This window comes from Lagopus muta, chromosome 5 (assembly GCF_023343835.1).
Source record: "Lagopus muta isolate bLagMut1 chromosome 5, bLagMut1 primary, whole genome shotgun sequence".
NCBI lineage: Eukaryota > Metazoa > Chordata > Aves > Galliformes > Phasianidae > Lagopus > Lagopus muta.
The window spans coordinates 31,055,019-31,076,381 of NC_064437.1; positions in this window are offsets into that span (position 1 = coordinate 31,055,019).

Sequence of the window (21,363 nt, forward strand, 5' to 3'; positions counted from 1 at the left end):
AGTTAAGATAGGAGCACGCTTGTAAAGGCATTAATCAAGATAAAGTTTAGAAAGTGACACAGGCAAAAGTGACTCACGCTTTCCAAAGACAGGTGGAGTGTTGAAAAGGGCACAATCTCCAAAAAGAGATACCGCTACCTGGGCTGCCAACCCTTAAATGAGGGTGAGGGGGCTTGACCCTGCATCCACCCCTTCCAATCACTCATGTGCTTTGCTTGCACCTGAGCTCCCTCAGTTAGCCACACTGTCTCACATGGTGCTCAACCATTGGTTCAGGCCATGATCTTTCAATTCCCATACACGTACAGTAAAGTATAATTAAGTCCAATTTCAGGCGCTGCATTAAGCAGACTTACTAAGCAGACTGGAACTTGCAGAAACCAGGCCCAGATGTTTTGTATGCTCTTTTATTTATATGTTAAACTTGTTGCATGGGTACTTTGCGGTACTTTTTAATAGCTATTCCAATGAGACTTGTTTTGCAAATATTGATGAAGAAATCCAGTTTTTATTTTTATTTTGTTCTATGCAAGTAAAAGCTGCAAAGAAAGTGGTGGTGAGCCTGAATGCAACCATCTCATGAGGGTTGGAAGTGGCCCAGTGTTGCTAGAAGAGACTGAGGCGATTAAGGGCAGCCAGTGGGACTTAGGAGCTTCCCAAGGCTTTAGGGGTAGCGAGGTAAAGGGGCGGCATTCAGGGTGTCAAAGGTATTGACTCCTTCTCTGAGCTCAAGAGCAGTGGACAAAGTGAGGACAGCTTCAAGGTTGGTCAGGGACACTGAACGGGGTAAGGAATGTTCCAAGAGGCAAGTGTCATGGGAAGGTGTTGTGCAGATGCATGGGAAGGCCTCCCAAACATCTCACTTGAACCCGACGGTTGTATCGATTGCCTCTGTACATGCACTTCGGACTTTTCCTGATCAGCTTACAGTCTGTGATGGGAAATCGCTGCACTGTTGTACGAAGGGCCCCATTGGGCTGGTTTGTGCAGACAGGGATCAGATTTCTGGCATCTGTATGCACAAAGGTGTTGAGGTCTTTGCATCTCCCACGGGAAGCCATGCCACGCCGCGCCATCATTACATTGCAATACTGGTTATTATTTGCAATCTGTGCCCTGGGGAAGTCCAGGTGCCTCTGCAAAAAATGCTGGTATGGTTGAAAACCATTGCACATAGACACTGTCAGGGCTAGGAGCAGAATAGCCGTCCACCACAAGGAACTCATGGCCATGGCAGCCTAGGAAAGGAATTGTAAGAGAAACTCACTGCTCTGCGAGAGTCCCAGGTAACTCAGATGCCCCTGCCGCACCCAACTCAACCTATCACTCCCTAGGGTGTCAAGACTACCTTGACATCTGCAGTGGTTAACTCCCAGTGGTTAATGACCCCGCCACAGTCTACATACACAAGAAAGCCTAGCTCCATCCTGGCTCAAAACCATAAAGTATCCTCGAATTATCTAGGGCTAATTCAAGCTAAGAAGGAGGCAGAACACTTTCTCCTGATCTTCTGGAGGGCTTCCTGTAGAATGGGGATGCTACACATATAAGCTGGTTCCCACCTTTATCAATACTCTTTCACACCCCTTGTCCACTCAAACACATACACATGCCCCAGCAAAATGTTCCACTGCCCTTAACATCTCAGCCCACCCCACAGAGACACCTCACTTCCCCAGGTCCCTTGTATCCCACCCACCTAGGACTCACCTTGCCTCTCTTTGGGTATTTGTGAGGATCTGCCGATGGCTCTCCTGAGGGTCGTCCCGCCTCGACTGCTCTCTCCCTCTGGTAATGGCTCAGGGTATCAGCTGTGACTTTTATTTAGTACAGCATGACAGGAAACTCTTAAATGAGGAGGAGTCAGGAAAACCACAGTGCAGGGAGGAAGTACACAAGAGGCTGCACGTGGGGGTTGAAGGAATGGGATAGAAATTAAGACCTTATGGGCCCTGCTACTTTGGAAGGAACTCCGAGGCCCTGGTGGCCCTAACAAGCCATAAGGGCCTTTGTTAGAGACAGGGTGGCATTGGGTCATGCCCCAGGACAACGCCCTGTACCCCTCCTGCCCCACGCTGCCCTGCTCTGGGCTGGCTGGCTGGGATCTAGGATTCAGATGGTCTTGCTGCAAGAAACATGCAGGTGGCCCAGCGGCATTTCTGCAGTGCACATGGATAAGCAGCTCTTCACAACCCTAAGGCTGCTGTCCATACTCAAAGCTGCAGCTATGCAGGGCACTCAGGTGTTTCACCCAGATTTCACAGAAGGAGGTGGGAGTGAGTACAAGTCCCCAGAAACTGCTGGCACTGTCCTTCTAGTCAGGTATGGTTACTGGGTGCATGTCCCCAACTGGAACATCTGTGGTGCTTCCTGCTGACAGCTTTGGTATAGAAGACTGCCATTAAAAAAATAATAGTGAACAACTGGATGAGATGGGATTGTAGAACGTGGGCCACAACATCCTGTCTGGAAGTTGAGATTCACCACTGCAGAAGGCAACACACAAATGCTCGTTCACCAGCTCTGCACATCTCCAAAAACAGGGATCCACAAGGGACAGTTCTCAGGTCTCACTGAAGGAACTGTGGACAGTGGAGAAGGCAAAGTTAGGGACCGGAACATCATACTGAGGCTCGGCACTATGCTGAGAGACTGCACCTCTCCAGCAAAGAGCAAAGATTGCCATCTTTTTAAGAAGGGCTTCTTTCCTGTGTCCAAATGAACTGCTAAACCAAGAGGAAGGAAATGTCAGCATCGGCCATCATCCCAGGCTGTCTCATGTTCTGCTTTGTAACTGCGATTTATCACTTCTGCATTTAAAAAGACATTGATGTGGTCTGGTGACTGTGCAGAAGAACTTTATCTTTGTGGTCTGCGTTAACTGCTGCTACAAGGACACAAAAACCTTTCGCTTACAGGAAGATTCCACTAGACATTAGGAAACAGACTTCGGCAGCACGGGGACTGGGCTTCATCGCATGTCTCTCTGCTCCTCTGTTTCAAGGAGGGATCAGCACTCCTGTGTGAGGACAAATATGAACTGAGGCCATTTTTAGATCGTAAAGGCAGAATGACAGAATCACAGAACGGTTGTGTTTGGGACGTCTGGAGGTCACCTGCTCCGACACCACTCCTCAAGCACAAATACCTTGTTACAACTAATTGGATAAGAGTGGTTGAGGTTTTGAAATTCCCTGGGGCCAAATTAAGGTGAAATATGATACATGATAGCTCATGTTCCAAGGCTATCAGCACCGGTCAGGCATGTTCTGTAGTGGAGAGGGGGGCTGCCAATCGAGAGGCTGTTTCAAAAACTGTGGATCTGACTAGGCAAGGAGAGAGCCACCCTGAGCCCTAGTGGATCACAGCACCCAAGCCTCACAAGAGGAGGCTACACAGAGGGGGCTGGGTAAGGGGCCAGCCACTCCAAAGCCCTGGAGAGTGTGGGGAACTAGGAGCATGGCAACCAAGAAGGGCAAACAGGGAATGGAGCAGCAGTCAGAGCACGGTGTGGCAGTCTGCTTGGCAGCTCACACCGACACAGGACACAGAGAAAAGGCAGAAGACACACAGCTTTCTTCTCAACTTGGAACAACAAGCTACAGTGCTCTACTGAAACAAACGCCACAGTTGGGCTCAGACAGAAAGCCAGATGGAGTGGCTTTGAACTTTCCAGGCTGACACGAGCACCATTTAGGAATTCCTGAGGAGCGGCAGATCCGCTCACACCTTTAGTTGTGAAGAATTCCTGACTCTGGAAGCCGACCAAGGATCTGAGGGAAGAGGATATGCAGATGTGCCCAAATGAAGAAACGTTTTGAGCAGTGGGCCGGTTGCAAGAGAAAATCACCAGGTGGGGAATTATCCAGCAGGCAGAGAGAGAGATTGACGCCTGGTATCATGCAGTGACACAGGCAGCCTGAATGCTCTGTCTGCAGTACCTGCAAGGGGAAGAAGCTAAGCAAGCTCCCAACCCTGAGGAGACAGAACACAGAGTAATGCAGGATGAGGGAGACAGGACCCTTGTCTCTGCTTGGAGCAGAAGGAGGATTCTCCTCCCTGTTCCTCACTCCCCCTAACCAACAGATACGAAGCACTGGGTACGGACTTTTTAGTGTATATTGGAGTGTGTAGTATATATTCACTACATAATGTGGAGTAGTGAATAAATTCTTTCTTTTCCTTTTCTCGACCGTGCAGCTTTTTTTTTTTTTTTTTTTTTGCTTTACCTAGTAAACAGTCTTCTTCTCAACTCATGAATTCTTGCACATTCACCTTCCCAATTCCCTCCCCTGTTCCACTTAGGAAGTGTTATCTAGCACCTGAGTGGTACACAGCTGCATGCCAAGGTTAAAGCACAACAGAGATGATGACACTCTGAAGTACAGAACTACGAAAGGAAAATTCTTCCTGGCAATGCAGTTTCTGTCTGTCTCGTGCCTCACCCTGGTTCTGAGAGCCCCTGATGATCGGCAACACGGAAGTTATATAGCATACACAGGTTGGCTACAGCCCAATCACAGTCATACATTTATCCATAATTGGCCCAAAGCCCCTTGAAGATAGTCCTTATTCTTAATGCATAGCAAGATTCTGTCAGTGTGGCTGTTGTTCCACCAAACATGCTTTGGGCTGTTACCGATCTTTTCCTGCTATCAGCTCAGTTCTGGTTTCTGTGGGTTAGTTATCAGTCAAGGTCGATATGATCGGCAATGCAACGGCTTCATTCCCTTCCTTCCCTACAGATCACACAGTGTGCACTGAAACAAGAGCGAAGTCCACTAAGTAGAGCTAGAGCTTTACAAAAAAATGATGAACGAGCTTAAAATTCCACCTGTCTTCACAGTGGAGAGCTTGGAGCAGAGGAGCAGGGAGCACCCCTTGCACAAGTTCCAGCCCAGACCCTCTGCCATCCTGCAGCGAGGTTCTTCTCTAGAGGCATGAATAAAGTCACCAGTTCTGCACAGTGAGGTTTTTGTCCCATCTTCCTTAGCTGGGATATAGGTGGTCCCTTCCACCACCTCCTCCTTAGCAGTGTTGGTGTGACTGTAGGTGAATCAGGCAGTGTTTCTGCTCAGGGCTCAGATGTTTGTCCACTAGGCCTTCCTGAACCTGAGCAGGAAAACGGCTCCAGTTTAGGAGCCACCATTCAGTCACATCTGTCAATGCTATCTGTGTGCTTTTCCTTAACCATCTTTGATTTTATGGGGACCTTGACTATGCCCGCAGAGAAATCTAGCATTTCCATTTTACACAGCCGTGCTGTTCTCATGACATCCAAGGGACTCCAAGTCCTCCCTGTAATTGACTGAGTCTGCCAGAATCTTTCTGTGTGTCCTACAGGATTCCAGGGCCATTCTGCGCATGCCCAGGCTTCACAGAGGAGGGAGGTCAGCCCAGCCCTGGCTGGCAGCAGCTGGTTGATGGTCTCTCCCCGGGTATCTGAACCCCAGAGGAGGGAGTAGTGTCTCCCAATTGCAGGGGATGTCAGACACACTCACAAACGCTGCTTCCTCTTCAATGGCTGCCAGCACAACACAGAAAGCATATCTGAGCTGACCTCTGCCACTTTTCTGGACAAGAATGCTCTTTCAGCTGGTGCCCTCCGTTCAAAGCCAGCAGAGATGGTACAGCATCAGCTGGGCTGAGTCAGAAGGGAAAGCAAAGAAAGATTCAAAGTGCCCACCATGCCATCAAGTCCTCCCTTGCTGACTCCAGTACCCCGGAGCAGGGCCAGAGGCTGATACTGGCTACACAGCCTCAGCACATTTGTGCTGGGCTGGCTGATACTCAGGAAGCTGCTTTTCAGCCAGGACCAAGACCTCTTTTCTTCATGAGCAGATGGCTGATAGAGGAGACCAGGAGATCTCTGTTGGGATGAGGAGAAACACAGGACAGGATCCCTCTGTTCAGGGAAATGAGCACCGCCCTGCCCTTTTGTTGATCTCATCTTCCTGCTTGGAATTGGCAGAGGACAAAGACACACTGCATCCCTTTTGTGGCCAAAAGATATTGATGTCCTTGCAGCAGCAGTTAACACAGACCGCAGAGTTCAAGTTTGTTTCCGCAACTTGAACCACATCGCCTTTTTTTTATATGCAGAAGTACTAAACTAGCAGGATGTATCTGAACACAGCTCAGTGCTGGGTGGCGTGCAACAGTGACATCTCCTACCTCTTTGTTTCATTGTTCGCTTGGACACAGGCAAGGAGAGCTTCTGAAGGAACAGGAAATCACTGCTTCTTGCTGGAGAGCTGCAGTCATCAGCATACTGCTGAGCCTCAACGTTATGTCCTGATGCCCCACCTTCCCTTCCCTAAAACTGTGAGGCACCTACCCCGAAAATCACCACCGGCATTTTCATTCTGCCCATCAAAAGAAGGGCAGAACCATGGTGTCCCTCTGCACGAGGCCAGACAACATTTCCTTGTGGCCCCACAGGATTTTCTGACCTGAGAATGTGGTACACAGGCACTTCTGCACTGCTTGCTCCACAGAGGTACCTCTTCTACCCAACCCCCCCATCAAGGTGCCCTCTGCTGTTTCAATGGAGAAGGCATCAGATCCCCTGCTGCCAGCAAGGAAGTTGTCCCACTGGCATACTGGGCCTTGCATCAGATGCGACCTGTATCAAGAGTGTAGCAAATGTGCACTGTGAGGGTGAGACGTGAAAGTTGCTCTGGTGAGTCAAGCATCAGTGCAGTTTGGGGGACTTCTGTCATGACCTAAGGATTTACCTGGCTTTTGGGAACATAACGGTTGCATCAGTGGGCTTGTAGTGTTCTGTAATACACAGCCACATGGAAGCTCTGTTAACCGGAGTCCAATTTATTACAGATAGCCACAAACCACCAAAAGCAAGTATACTATGAGTAGTAAGGGGACTGTATGTACTGAGAGAGACACAAGGCTACTTCAGATACCACCATCAGCAAATTGTGAAAATCCTTCTCTTTTTTTTTTTGCTCAAAGCTTGCTTCCTGAGGTTTTTCTTGTGATAAGACTCTGATTGATTTGTTGAGGAGGCAAGTGATGGGTGCTAACCGCGTGACAATCGGTATCACTTTGGGAACATTTGAAAGCCCCTTCCTCCAGAGCTGCTTGCCTCCGGAAGAGTGTGCTCAGGAATGTTTACTGGCTGAAGATCTGGCCTGTGACTAAACAGCTCCAGCTAGGTAAAATTGGGAAAACTGGGAAAACTGGGGAATGATACCATCGTGTTCTGTGAAAAACAGGATGCAGGTGGGCATCCCTGCTCCCTCTTATCTGCTGGCAAGGCCCGGAAGATGGGAACAAAGGAGTTTCTGCTGAGATCCCAGAGCCAGAAGCTGCCAGTCCAAGGAGAGCTGACTCAACCACTTTGGGTTTGAGCTGTCAGTCCAAAGACAGCTGACTCGACCACTTTGAAACTATTGAAAAGGGGCCATCATCGTCATGGTCACTGCCATGCCTGTATTGCTGCCTGTATTGCTCACTAGTAAGAGTACACCTTCTTGAACTTTTCTTTTCTGCTTGAGGCAACCTATAAATCTTTCTTGCTCTTCCTTGCACCCCTTGCCATCTGCAGTTCCAGCTGGGCCTTGGCCTTCCTGACCCAGTCCCTGCACAGCCTAGCAGTATCCTTGCAGAAAGGTTCTTGTCCCTGCCTCCACTGCATGTGCCTTACAGTGCAACATCTTGCACTTGGCCTTGTTGAAGCACATTTAGGTTCACATTGCGTCCACTTCTCAAGCTGGTCCACCTCTGTCTGGATGGTTTCTATTCATTCTGTCATATCAGCTTCACCACTCAGATTGGTGTCATCTGCAAAACTGCTGAGGGAGCACTGAGTCCCACCATACGAGTCATTGATAGAGATAACAAGGAGTACCAGTCCCAGAATTGGCTGCTGAGGACACCACTTGTCCCTGGCCTCCACCTGGACATGGAGACATTGACCACAACCCTCTAGCTGCTGCCATCCAAACAGTCCATCCAAAGGTGGGTGTCAGCCTCTGCTCAAGTGACGTGATAGGACACGAGGAAATGACCTCGAGTTGTTCCAGAAGAGATTTAGATTGAGTGTCAGGAGAACTTCTTCACAGGAAGGGTGATCAGGCACTGGATGAGGCCTGTGTCTGTGAGGCTTGGGGTTGTGGTTTAGTGGTAGACTTGTTGATATTAAGGATTGTTTTCAACCTAAAGGTCTCCATGAGTATTAAGGGAACAAACATGTTGATCCCATTGGATTATTTACTTGTTTTAACAGAGTGTGGAAAAAAAAAAAAAAAAAAAAAAAAAAAGCTACAGTTTACACTGTCCATACTAGAACTGGAGAAACACCAGAGCAGGAATCTGCAGTTTGCAGCCCTCCTTGAGATCCCTGAGCAAAGTTTGAATGACCAGATGCCTCAGACTCAAGGCAATGGTGACTTCTGATAATGGTAGTGGGTGTGCATGATAAGGCCAGAAGAAGTAGACTGGGAAATTGGAGAAGTGCTAGTGTTGAAACAAGTGTGGCTAGATATGACCTTGATAATTCTGATGAACTGTTTGCTTAGGATGAAATGAGTGAGAGTGATCACTCATCTCCCTTGAACATTCCCTGTGTCAGTCTGCAATCCTCAAACAGTTTCCATTAGCAGGAGTTCATCTCACCGCAGCTGTGTGCCAGTTTGCTCTCCCATTGTGTGTTCTGATGCTTCCACAGCTGTCAGTTCCAGCACCAAACCTCCACCAAGGCCCTGGGACAAGTCGACCCAGCCCTTGCTGGCATCTTTGCTCTCCTACTCTCTCTGCAGCTCAGTGATATTCAGTGCAGTTTCCCCTTCCAGGAAAGGGACTTTTCTACCAGCTGCAGATGCTCACATCTTCTTCCTGGAGTAGATGACTAACAACTAGGTACTATTCCCCACCTTCCTCCCTGAGGATGAGATGCCCCAGCCTGCCATGAATCTACAGAGTTGGCTAAGACCCTGTGTCCTGCTAGCACTGGAAAGGCACTGGAAAGGCACAGAGTCAAAAAGGAAGGTTTCCTGACACGTATGTGTTTGCATGTCTGCAAAGCAGTGCTGTCCACCACAGCTACTTTGTTCCATGGGAATCACTCCTTCTGCCACTGCATGAGTCTCCCATTAGTGCCCTCCACTCGCAGCTATTATCTGTCCATACATCTTCTACTGTCCCCTGTGGTCATCTCCAAACCAATGTCTAGGTTGTGCATGGGTTTCATGAATTGGCTGAGAATCTTACTGTGATACACATTCTCCTACCTTTCTATCCCTTCTTTCTTTCCTGTTGCTTTTTTCCCTCCTTTAACAAGGAAAAATTTCACTGTAATGTCAGGCTAGCTCTGTCATGATGCAATGTCAATTTCATTCCTCATCTTCTCCAGGATGAAAAGCTTCAACTCACTTTCTCTCCTCACAGCAGCCCTCTGACAATCTTGATGCTGTTCACTGGGCTCTCTCCTGTTTGTCTACAACTCTCGTCTCTCTTCTGGGGAGCCCCAAACTGGAATCACGCCTTCAAGAGTGGCCTCACCACTGCTGAGCAGGGGGAAAGAATCACCTCAAACTGCTGGCAACAACTTCTCTTAATGCAGCCCAGGTATTTGCCAGGGATAATGGGGCAAAAAAAAAATTGTTGAGTACTTCAATGGGAAATGATGGCAACAGATCTTTCCGGCTGATTGGCCCAGCCTGGCCCCAGGCATGCACCTATCCCTCAGCAACAACCAAACACTGGTGTGCAATTGACACTGTCTGAGCTGAAACCAGGGCATGGGAGGTCACAGTGCAGTGCTAACTCAAGTTATGGGAAATAACTGTATGCATTTCAATACACTGGCTAAACACCATCCTGTGAACAGCAAAAAACATACAGCCTTGCTTTATGTTCTGATACAGGAATTTGAGAAATGGTTTCCAGATTGCTGAAAAAGTTGTCCATTTTTTGAAACATTTGATACATCATTTTCAGTCAACACAATTACATTATCTGCAAATTTTCAAATGGAATGTTTACAGTTGCAATCAAATATTCAAATCAACAGTTTGATCATGTCTCTACACCAGTATCTATTGGTAAGACCAATCATTCTCACAGCCTCAAGCCCATGGAGCTAGAAGATAAAGACAGGGAGCAGAATCAACCTTTTATAATCCAAGGGGAAGTGGCTAGCGATCAACTACATGCCACTTGAACACACATAAATTTATGGGGCCAAGTGAGATCCATTCAAGACAACTGAATGCGAGGGTAGAATTTCTTGCTAGCCACTTCCCCTTTTTCACAACTCTCCTGGTTAACTAGGAGGGCTTAGTTTATTGCAGCATAGCTAATGGGATACTATCTACCAATAAGGTAAGGAGAAGGACCCGGGGAATTACAGGCTACTCAGTCTGACCTTGGTACAAGGGAAGTTCATGGAGCAGATTGTCTTGAGTGCCATCACACGGCACGTCGAGGACAACACAATGGTCACAGCCAGTCAGCATGCCTGTCTGTGCATGGCAGCTCCTGCTTCATTAACCTGGGATCCTTCTAGGATAATAAGGCCAGCACGGTGGATGAGGAAAAAGCTGTGGATGTTGTTTCACCTGACTCCAGCAAAGCATTTGATACTGGTACAGGGGGGAGACTTGCTTGCTAGATGAAAGAAGGATAGTGGCCCACAACAGGAAGAGAAGTTAAATATTCTCTAACCACCTTTGCTTCATAAATATTCTGAGTGAGATGGGAGTACAAGGGCCCGTTGCTGCTGTCCTCCTTTGACTGTTCTTTCACCAAGAGGAGCATGAGAGCATTTCAAGGCACTGCCAAGTGGTCGGGCAAGATGCCAATGGCTGTGACAACACGGTGCAAAAAGCTGCATTTCTGCAGGAACGAGGACGTGAGGTGGTGCCGAGAGCCCTTAGCATGTCTCAGTTCTTTTCCCTCAGTATCCCTGACGCCAACGTGTGGAAGGATGACTGAGAGTGAGGTGGAGCAGAAGCTCCTAACAGTGGCTCAGCACCTCCTGGTCAGTCGCAGGTGGCCTGCTAGGGACACCTTGCAATTACAAGGCACTACCTGCGCCTCTCTGTCCCCTGCCAAGAGAGAGGAAGCCAGGTTCTCTGGGTGCACGGCTGGAAAAAACAAGCAACTAGGGAAAGGGCCACAGGCCGATGTGGCCTGGCAAGGGAATGCTGAAGCAGACCCACTTGGTGGTGGCCCACTTCCAGGCATGACTCAGCAGCCTCCCTCCCTCCTTCATCACGGCCTCCTGGTGCTCCAGCCTCTCCCCAGGCGTGAAATGAGTAAATCCAGTTTGGTAAGGCACAGCCCGTGCCCTGCCCACAGAAAACACTCTGACCTTGCCCGAATAAAGGAAACAGCTGGAAGCCTTTGCAGGTCAGGAAAGCGTGTGCGTCATCACGGCCGGGGGGAGCAGCGACTCGCCATGGAGCGGCCTGACCCACTCCAGCTACGCTCTCGATGTCTCCCTCCCTGCATACGCGCCATGAAGTTTCTCTCCAGATGACTAGGGGCCTGGGCTGAACATCACCTTCCACCCTCGGCCGGGCAGCTGAGTCTCCTGCAGACGCTTGCCTGTGCTCTGAGCTCCTCCATAGTCTGCCTGCAACGCTCTTGCTCAGGGTCAGGCTCAGCCCGTCACTACGTCTTGCACTTGCTTGTGCATTCCCTTCTGCAGTGCTCCATGCGCAAAGTCCTACCAAGTGGGGGCCAAGACCTTCAGGAAGGGGAGGCTCTTTGGGGAAGCAAGAAGAGTGCTAATCACAAGTGTGGCTTGGAATTTTCAGCAGGCAGATTGTTGTGACTGCTGTCGTCTATAGTTCTGGGATCTGATAGTCAAGTGTTGTTTTCTACTGAGCTCTTCTACATAAAGTACCTTTATTAACTAACACACTTGAACAGCTGGTGCAGTTTCTCATGGCGACTTAAGTTGCAGTCCACCCAACCTGCAGTGGCCTGACAACCTCAGGCCCAGCACCCGACCGAGCCGGTCCCGCGCTAGGCCTGATCCATTCGTTCGCTATTCAGCACACCAATATGATGAGCGGCAAGATGCAGTTTATTGCAAGCAACACACTCTTCTTAAAGTTCTCCCTTATATCACAGTGCTACCAATCACCCTTGCTACAGTTATCTGTGCCCAATAGACGTGTGGCATGTCTTGTATTGCCATGTCTCATCATGGTTTCTCATGAGTCAAGGGGCCCCCACAGAGCCTGATGACTCCACAGCCCATCTTTTATGTATTCCATTAACCACACAAGGGGCCCCCACAGATCTTATTACGCCTGGTGACCTCGACAGCCCCCGCTTTACGTATTTCATTGACTACATCTCTAACTTGCGTATTTTGTAAACTACATGTGAAGGAATCCCAAATTTTCTACTGAATGTCTCTTTTCAGCATTAAGTACTTCAGCAACTACCAGTTGATTCTTCTTTGTCAGTTGTAGCCCTGGGTACTTTGTAAAGAAATTCTTTGCTAAGAAATCATTTATTCAAGGCAAAGGAATCTTACACAGCCTGTCAACACTGAGCTTTCCAACTCCTCTTCCACAAGGTCCGAAGCTGGCAGTCTTGCAACATCAAAGGAAAGAGAAGGAGCAAGACAACTTCAGCCCACAAGGCTCTATTTCTGGTGCTGAGGTTCGAGAAACTACTGGGTGTTCTTCTGTTGGGAGCAAGGTCCCTCTAGTGGAGGAACCTTCATAATATCCTGCTGTATGACTTCTAGGACTTCTGTCACAGACATAGGGAATGGGCTGCTGTTGGAGATGGTGCTATGCCTATGTGTGACCAGTAAGGAAGTGCTTCTGGCCCCAGACTCCAGGGCTGTGGATTTCTCTCCTTTGTACAAGACAGGAATTAAACAGGGAGAGCAGAAAAAGCAACTGCACATGCCCTGATCCACAGCCCAGCACACACTGTATGGACAGATCAGACTCCCAAGGCCTTGCCATTGGTAGCTGTTCCATGGTGTGCAATCCTGTCCTGACATTTCTGTTTTCAAGGGTGCATGATCCAGTGAGTTGGAATCACCCTGTCTTGCTGGTCTCAGTCTCCAGAAAAGTCTTTCATGAACTAGGCTTGGGAACATAAGTCAGCACCACATCACCATCCTGACCCGCAGAGCACAGGAATCCTGTCTGGCCTCTACACTGTTTCTCCCTACTCAGGGCAACTTATGGATTGAGATGAAACTATTTACTAAGATTGAGAAAAGGGAAAGGATAATAGTTACAACAATTTAAATATATATGTGTAAATACAAATATATGTATGTGAATGTATATATAATAAGTGATGTAGAAGCAATTGCTCATCACCCCCCAACCAATGTCCAGCTATCCTCCTGAGCAGCAGAAGAGAGTGAAATGAACTCCCGCCCCCTTCAAAACTCCTTCTGCAAGATATCATTTGGTATGGAACATCTCTTCGGCAAGTTTAAGTCAGCTGTCCTCATTCTGTCCCTTTTCAGCTCCTTGGACCTTTCTTTGGCCTTGGCTCTGTAAAACACTGCTTAGCAATAATTATAAACATTGGTGCATTATCAGCATTGTTTCTCTCCTAGAACTGAAAACATTGCATCATACCAGACACTCTGAAGAAAACAGTTCCATCCCAGCTGAAACTAAGACAGGGAACCAATGCAGTAGGAGCAGCAGTAGGAGGAGAAAATGCATGAGGAGGAGGAGTAGGTGTGAGAGATTGAACAGCAAGACAAACAGGAGTGGCTGCTGCAAGCACCTCAACTTTCTAACAAATTTGCTGAGTAGATTGTGTGCTCTGCACTCACTGAATTGAATGCCATCCTCATTACAAAGTCAAAGCAATATGCCAGACTATGCCTGTCTCTAATCCAGAGAACTTGCCTCCTTTTCACTTTCCCAGTGAGGCAACATGATCTCTCTGGGAGTAAGAACAGTTCCTCCTCAGAAGACAAATTCTCCTGGCAGGTATCTTGCCAGTTGCTGCTTGACTGTTTTATAAGATCATGACCATCTTCTGCATACTCACTTTCTACAGGTGCTGACAAGAGAGATCCACTCTCAGGGATGCTTCAGCTATGAAGGGTCTGAAGGTCACCCTGAGAAGTGCAAGTTTGTGAGCCCAGGAAAGAGTTCAGAGCATGGACCACATCTTCACCACATCTGCCCCACAAGCAGGAAACTTAGATACCCGGTATCAGCCTCCATGGAGCTGGAGAGAAATCCTCTTGTGTGGTGGGAGGGGACCCCCACACTTCAAAATGGATTTCCACACAACTTCTGTGCACTGATTCACACAATTTGCTGCCATGCAGGGGGAAGCCAACAGCGTGGAGACTATATTCAGTGAGAAAAAGTCAAGCTGTTCCTTTATGAGAAGTAAATAACTCTTCTTTTTACTCTCATTCTGCTTGGTAATTGCAAACCAGATGAGAAATAAGGTCACTGAGTCTTCACAGAATGACAAGACAGGCTACTGAGCGTTTTCATGAATGTCAGGTGGAACCAAGTATGTGACAAAGAATCACAGAACTGTAGAATTATAGGGGTTGGAAGGGACCTCTGGATATCAACTAGTCCAACTTTTCCTGCTAAAGCTAGTTCCCTGGAGTAGGTTACACAGAACAGAGTCCAGATAGGTTTTGAATATCTCCATGGGAGTGTCCAAAGCCCCTCTGGGCTGCCTGTTCCAGTGCTCTGTTACATTCAAAGTAAAATTGTTTTTCTTCAGCTTTCTACAGAACTTCCTGTGTTCCTTTTTTTGCCTCTTGCCCTTTGTTCTATCACTGGGTACCATCGAAAAAAAAAGAGTCCAGGCCCATCCATTTGACTTCTGCCCTTTAGATATTTATAAGGATTGAAAGGGCTCCAGGCTCTCTTTATACCTTCCACTGTACTCCCTCCAGCAGTTCCCTGCTTCTTAAAGTGTGGAACACAGAACTGGACAGAGTACACCAGATGTGGCCTCACCAAGGGCACACTGCTAGCTCATGGCCAACTCACTTTCCACCAAGACACCTGGGTCCTTCTCTGCAGAGCTCCTTTCCAGAAGGCCACCCCAAAACCTGTACTGATGCAGGTGGTTATTTCTCCCCAAGTGTAGAACTCTATACTAGTCATTGTTGAACCTCATCAGGTTCCTCTCTGCCCAACTCACCAGCCTGCCCAGGTCTTGTAGAGTGGCAGCACAACCTTCTTGTGTACCAGCCACTCATCCCAGCTTTGTGCCATCACCAGACTTGCTGAGGGTGAAGTCTATCCCTCTATCCAGATCATGGATCTGAGGCAATCAGCACCGGTGTTCTGCAGTGGAGTTGGCAGATCACCAAGTGAGAGGGGCTTCCAAAAACAAACAAACAAACAAACACACAAACAAACAAACAAGGAGAAGCCATAGTGTCAACAGGGTTCAGCCCGATTCCGTGACCAGCAGGGCCTGTGGACCTGTGGATCCGTGCCTCCGGGAAAGGGGAAACAGGGGACCCCAAAATACTTGAAAACAACAGCAATAATCTGAGGTGGAACAAATGATTTACTAAATATAGTATTAGCAAAAAATACAACAAGAGAGAGAAAGAGTCTGTCTGGATGGTAGATAGACCTCACCACAATGCTGAGGTGAGACGTGCAGTCCAGTTGAGTGACTGAAGAAAAGCAGACGGCGAAGTGCAGATGGCGAAGCGCAGACGGCGAAGCGCAGACAGCGAAGAGCAGGCGAAGAAGAGCAGGTGAACAAGAGGAATCAGGTGACCTTGCACGGAGTTATATCTCCTTGCTGACCACAAAGCCTCCTGGGGAAATGTAGTTCTTCTCCGTCGGACGAACATGCGGCAGAAGTCATACCCCCCCCCCAGTGCAAAACATGATGTTATGGTCTGGAATACTGATGACCAAAAATCATAAAACCACGACACATAGTGAGCAGAGAGCTGCCTGGAGCCCCCCAGTCCTTGATAGCAATTGATGCATCCCTGCACATATATAGACAGCCCCCAGGAGTGTGGCAACCAGAATAGGCAAACAGGGCTTGGCACAGCAGTCAGGGCATGTCACAGCAGTTTACTTGGCTGATCATGCAAGCATGGCACACAAGAAAAATTCAAGGCTTTCTTCTCATCTTTTTCTTTCACTTTCTTCTTATCTGGGAACACTAGAGTATAGTGCTCTATTGAAACAAAGATGGCGGTTTCTCAACAGAAACAACAGTCAAGCTGACACAAAAACCCAGACACAGGGGCTTCAAACTTTCCAGGATGACATATGCACCTAAATGGACTTCTTGAGGAGCAAAAGAGCTGCTCAGAGCTTCAGTTATGGGGAACTCCAGAATCTGTAGTCTCTCAAGGGCATGAGAGAAAAGGGTATGTCTTGGGTGCATAGGGCAGAAGGAGCCTCCCCCTTGCTCCTCAAGTCCCTTTAAACAACAGATATGAAGCTCTAGGGATGGAAAGAGAAAACGCTCTGGTTAATGGTTCAGAACAAGAAAGGGACAGCCAGATTAGGATGGTCCAGCCATGGAAGCCAAGGCATATCCAGTTCTGAAAAAAAAAAAAAAAAAGTAAATTCTTAATAATTGGGGACTCCACATTGAGGGACACTAAAGCACCCATTTGTCACTCAGATAATCTCTCTAGAGAGGCTTTCTGCTTTCCAGGGGCCTGTATTTGTGAAATCAGAAAGAGGCTTACAGGTCTGATAAAGCTAGAGGACTACTGTCCGCTCCTGCTCTTTCACACTTGGTCATTAGGAGCTAGGATATCACAATTAGGATATCACAAAATATAAAAAAAACCCTGTATGTCTATTAGAAAGATGTTGAAGGGATTGGGAGCCAAGGCAGTGCTCTCCTCAGTCTTTCTGGTTGGAGACTGGGATCCAGGAAGAAGGACAAGAACAGACCAGTTGAACTAATGGCTGCATTGACAGGCATACTCAGGATAGTGGGTTCCATGGTCTTGGATGCACCTTTGTGTGACAGGGCTTGGTGATATGAATGTAATGCAGATGACCAGGAAGGGAAAGAACGTATCAGGCAGCAATCTGGCTGAGCTTATCACCAGAGCTTTAAACTTGATTTGATGGAGGAAAGACATGTACCATTGAGTGACAGGGAACAGTCACTTTAGGAAGTAGAGGAAGCAGATTTGGGAAGGGTTCTTCCAAGAAGGTAACACAGCCAACAGCCAAGCTGAAGTGCTTCTACACCAATGCAGACAGCATGGGAAATAAGCAGGAGGAGATGGAAACTGTGGTGCTATTAGAATATTATGACCTGACTGATATCACAGAAATGTGCTGTGGTGAACCACAAAACTGGAATACTATGATTGAGGGCCACAAAATTTTTAGAAGGAATAGACTGGGAAAGAGGGGGGGGGGAAGATTCCCTCTATGTTAAGAAGTAGATATATGGGGAAGAGCTGCCTCTGAGAAACAGCCATGACCAGGTTGAGAGACTGTGAGTTAAAATTAGGGATCAGAATGATAAAGGAAATTTGGTGTTTGGGCTCTACATCTGATAAAGGGAAGCCTGTTGACAAGGTTTTTTTTTGCTTCAGCTACAAAAGGCATTGTGTTCTCAGGATCTCATCTGGGCATCTGTTGGGAAAACAGCATGCTGAGCTGAAAATAATCCAGGAGACTCCTGAAGCCTTGGAGGATAATTTCCTGGACAGACCATCAAGGGTGTTACTAGATCTGGTGCTTATTGATACAAAGAAGATCATTAAGATCAAAGGCAGCCTGGGCTGTAACGACCATGAGCTGGTCAAGTTCATGATTTTGCTCACCCAGATAATCATGATCCAGGTTCATGATCTGGGTGGGTCTGGCAAAGGACCCTGAACTTCTGGAGAGTGAACTTCAGAATCTTTAAGGAATTGCTGGATGAGATCCTCTGGTAAATTGTCCTTAAGGACATGGGTAAGGAAGAGGACTGGCAGCACTTTGAAAGCACACAAGAGCTCTCCAGCCCCCAGCATAAGAAGTCAAGCAGAGGAGACAGGAAACAAGCATGGCTGAACAAGGACCTTCTTGTAAAAGTAGGAATATCTGCCTGCTGTAAGTGAAGACCAGGTTCAAGATCATCTAAAGAACCTGACGATGCACAAGTCCATAGGACCCGATGAGATCCATCCACAGGTTCTGAGAAAACTGGCAGATGAAGTTGCTAAGCTGCTATCCACTGTATTTGACAGATCATGGCAGTCTGTAGAAGTTCCTGCAGATTGGAAAAGGGGAAACATACCCCTGTCTCGCTCCAATTTATAGGAGGGAGAGGAGGTGCTTTTATTATCTATATACCCGGCGTGAGATTAAGAAGCAACGGTTCAAATGTTGGTCCAACCAGTTTATTACAAATCTTAATTAGGGAAATGGGGAAGGGGAGGACGGACGCTATTATGAATTAGGGTAATGGGGGAAGGGAAGAAGGGCGATAGAAAAGATAGAAAAGAAGAAGCAAGGAGTCTTTATAGGCAGCAAGAGGGACATAGTCACCACCATGGATCCAGCGAGGTTCGTAGGGTCGTCAGGCAGAGTTGTCCTGTTGCCAATGACGACGACAACCATGGTGATGATGGCCCTTTTTCAATGCTTCAAAGTGGTTGAGTCAGCTCTTTTTGGAGTGACAGCTCAAATCCAAAGTGGTCGAATCAGCTCTCCTTTGAGTGACAGCTCAAACCCAAGGTTGTTGAGTCAGTTCTCCTTGCAGTGGCAGCTTCTGGCTCTGGGATCTCAGCAGGAACCTCCTTTGTTCTTATCTTTCTGGCCTTGCCAGCAGATAAGAGGAAGCAGGGAGGCACCAACTTGCATCTTGCCTTCGCAAGATACAATGGTATCATCCCCCAGCCTTCCATATTTAGCTGGAGCGGTTTGGCCACAGGCCAGATCTTCCGCCAGTGAACACTCCTGAGCACTTCTTCCGCTCTTCTACAGAGCAAGCAGCTCTGGGGGAAGGGGCTTGCAAATGTTCCCAAAGCGATATCGATTGTCACACAGTTAGCACCCATCAGCTGCCTCCTTGACAAGTCACTCAGAGTCTTATCACAAGAAAAACCTCAGGAAGCAAGCTTTGAGCCCAAAAAAAGAAACAACTAAGAAGGATTCTCACAACCCCAGTCAGTCTCACATCTGCACCTGGCATCTGCACCTTTAGCAGATCCTAGTGAAGGCCCTACTAAGGAAGATGGAAAATAAAAATGAGGTGATTGTTGGTGAACAACAGGACTCCACCAAGGGCAAATCCTGTTTGACAAACTTAGTGGCCTTTTATTATGATGGAGCTACAGCATCAGTGAATAAAGGAAGAGCAGCTGACATCATCTACCTGGACTTGTGCAAAGCATTTAACACTGTCCCACATGATGTCTTGATAACCACATTAGAGAAAAAATTGATTTAACGGACAGACCACTCACTGGATAAGGAATTGGCTGGATAGTCACACTCAGAGAGTAGTGGTCAATGGCTCAATGTCCAAATGGAGACCAGTGATGGGAAATATTCCTTAGGAATCAGTGATGGGACCAGCAGTATTTAACATCTTTATAGGCAACATGAACAGTGGGATCAAGAGCACCCTCAGCAAGTTCACAGATGATACCAAGTAGTGCAGTTGACACGCTAGAGGGGAGGGATGCCATCCAGAGAGATCTAGACAGTTTGGAGAGATAGACCCATGTCAAACTCATCAAGTTCAACAAGGCCACGTGCAAGGTCCTGCACCTGTGTCTGGGCAATACTAAGCACAAATAAAGGTTGGAAGGAGAATGGCTTGGGAGCAGCAGGAGACAAGGATTTTGGGGTTGTTTGTTGATGAAAGACTCAACATCAGTGGACAGAGTGTACTTGCAGCCCAGAAAGTCAACCATATCCTGGGTTGCATCAAGAGGAGTGTGATCAGTAGGTTGGGGGAGGTAATTCTGCCCTTCTGCTTGTATGAGACCCCACGTGGAGAACTACATCCAGTTCTCGGATTCCCAGCACAAGAAGGACATTGAGCTGTTGAAGTGGGTCCAGAGGAGGGCTACAAAGATGATCAGAGGGCTGGAGCACCTCCCCTCTGAGGACAGGCTGAGGTAGTTGGGGCTCTTCAGCCTGGAGAAGATTCCTGGGAGACTTTATGGTGGCCTTCCAGTACCTGAAGGGAGCCTACAGGAAAGCTGTTCATAAGGGCATGTAGAGACAGAATGTGGGGAAATGGCTTTAAACTGGAAAAGGGTAGATTTAGGCTAGATACTAGGAAGAAATTGTTTACTGTGAGGGTGGTGAGACATTGGAACAAGTTGCTCAGAGAGGTTGTGGATACCCCCTCCCTGGAGACATTCAAGGCCTCCCTCTGTACTCAGCCCTGGTGTGGCTGCACATCAAGTACTGTGTTCAGTTTTGGGCCCCTCACTACAGGAAGGACATCGAGGCCCTGGAGTGTGCTCAGAGAAGGGCAACAAAGCTCATGAGGGGTCTGGAGCACATGCCATATGAGGAGTTCCCAGAGGATTATTATTGTCTGGGATTGTTCAGTCTGGAGAAGAGAAGGCTCAGGGGTGATCTTATCACTTTCTACAGTTGTGGAGGGAGGTGGTGGTGAGGAGGGGGTCAGCCTCTTCCCCCATGTAACTAGCAATAGGACTAGAGGGAATGGCCTCAAGTTGCACCAAGGGAGATTCAGGTTGGATGTCAGGAAATAATACTTCTCTGAGTGGTCAGAAGCTGGAAGAGGCTGCCCATGGAGGTGGCAGAGTCACCATCCTGAAGGTATTCAAGAAACCTTTTGCTGTTTTAATGGGGGACATGGTTTAGTGAAGAAATATTGGTTGATAGGCGAATGGTTGGACTGGATGATCTTGGAGGCCTTTTCCAACCTTGGTGATTCTATGATTCATTCTATAGATGGGGCTTTGGGCCACCTGGTCTACTGGGAGGTGTCCCTGCTTATAGTAGGGGAGTTGGAACTAGATGGGACCCACTACTGACCCCTAAGGAACACCTGTAGCTACAGGCCTGAAACTAGACTGTTGTAGATAGGATACTTTTCAGACTTACACTCAAAAGAGAACTTAGTCCCCTACAAAAGTTCCTTCACTAGGCTTGAACATTTCTTCCTTTGTCAAATTCTGCCCTCAGATGGGAAAGGGTAAATGCACGAAGTTTCTTCCTGCCCCCAGGAATGGTGTCTTTGCAATGTGTAAGACTTTTTGGCTTAAATAAATGTCCAAAGACTTTCCTTACAAAGCCGCCAGGGACATCATCAGCTCTTAATAATCAGGCAGACCCTGCTGGTATTTGCTGAGGTAGTTAATGCAGCACAGGGATGTTAACAGAAAATGTGGACTTCCTTCCTACTTCGCTTTGTGTCTTTTCATGTGTTCCAATGAGCAAT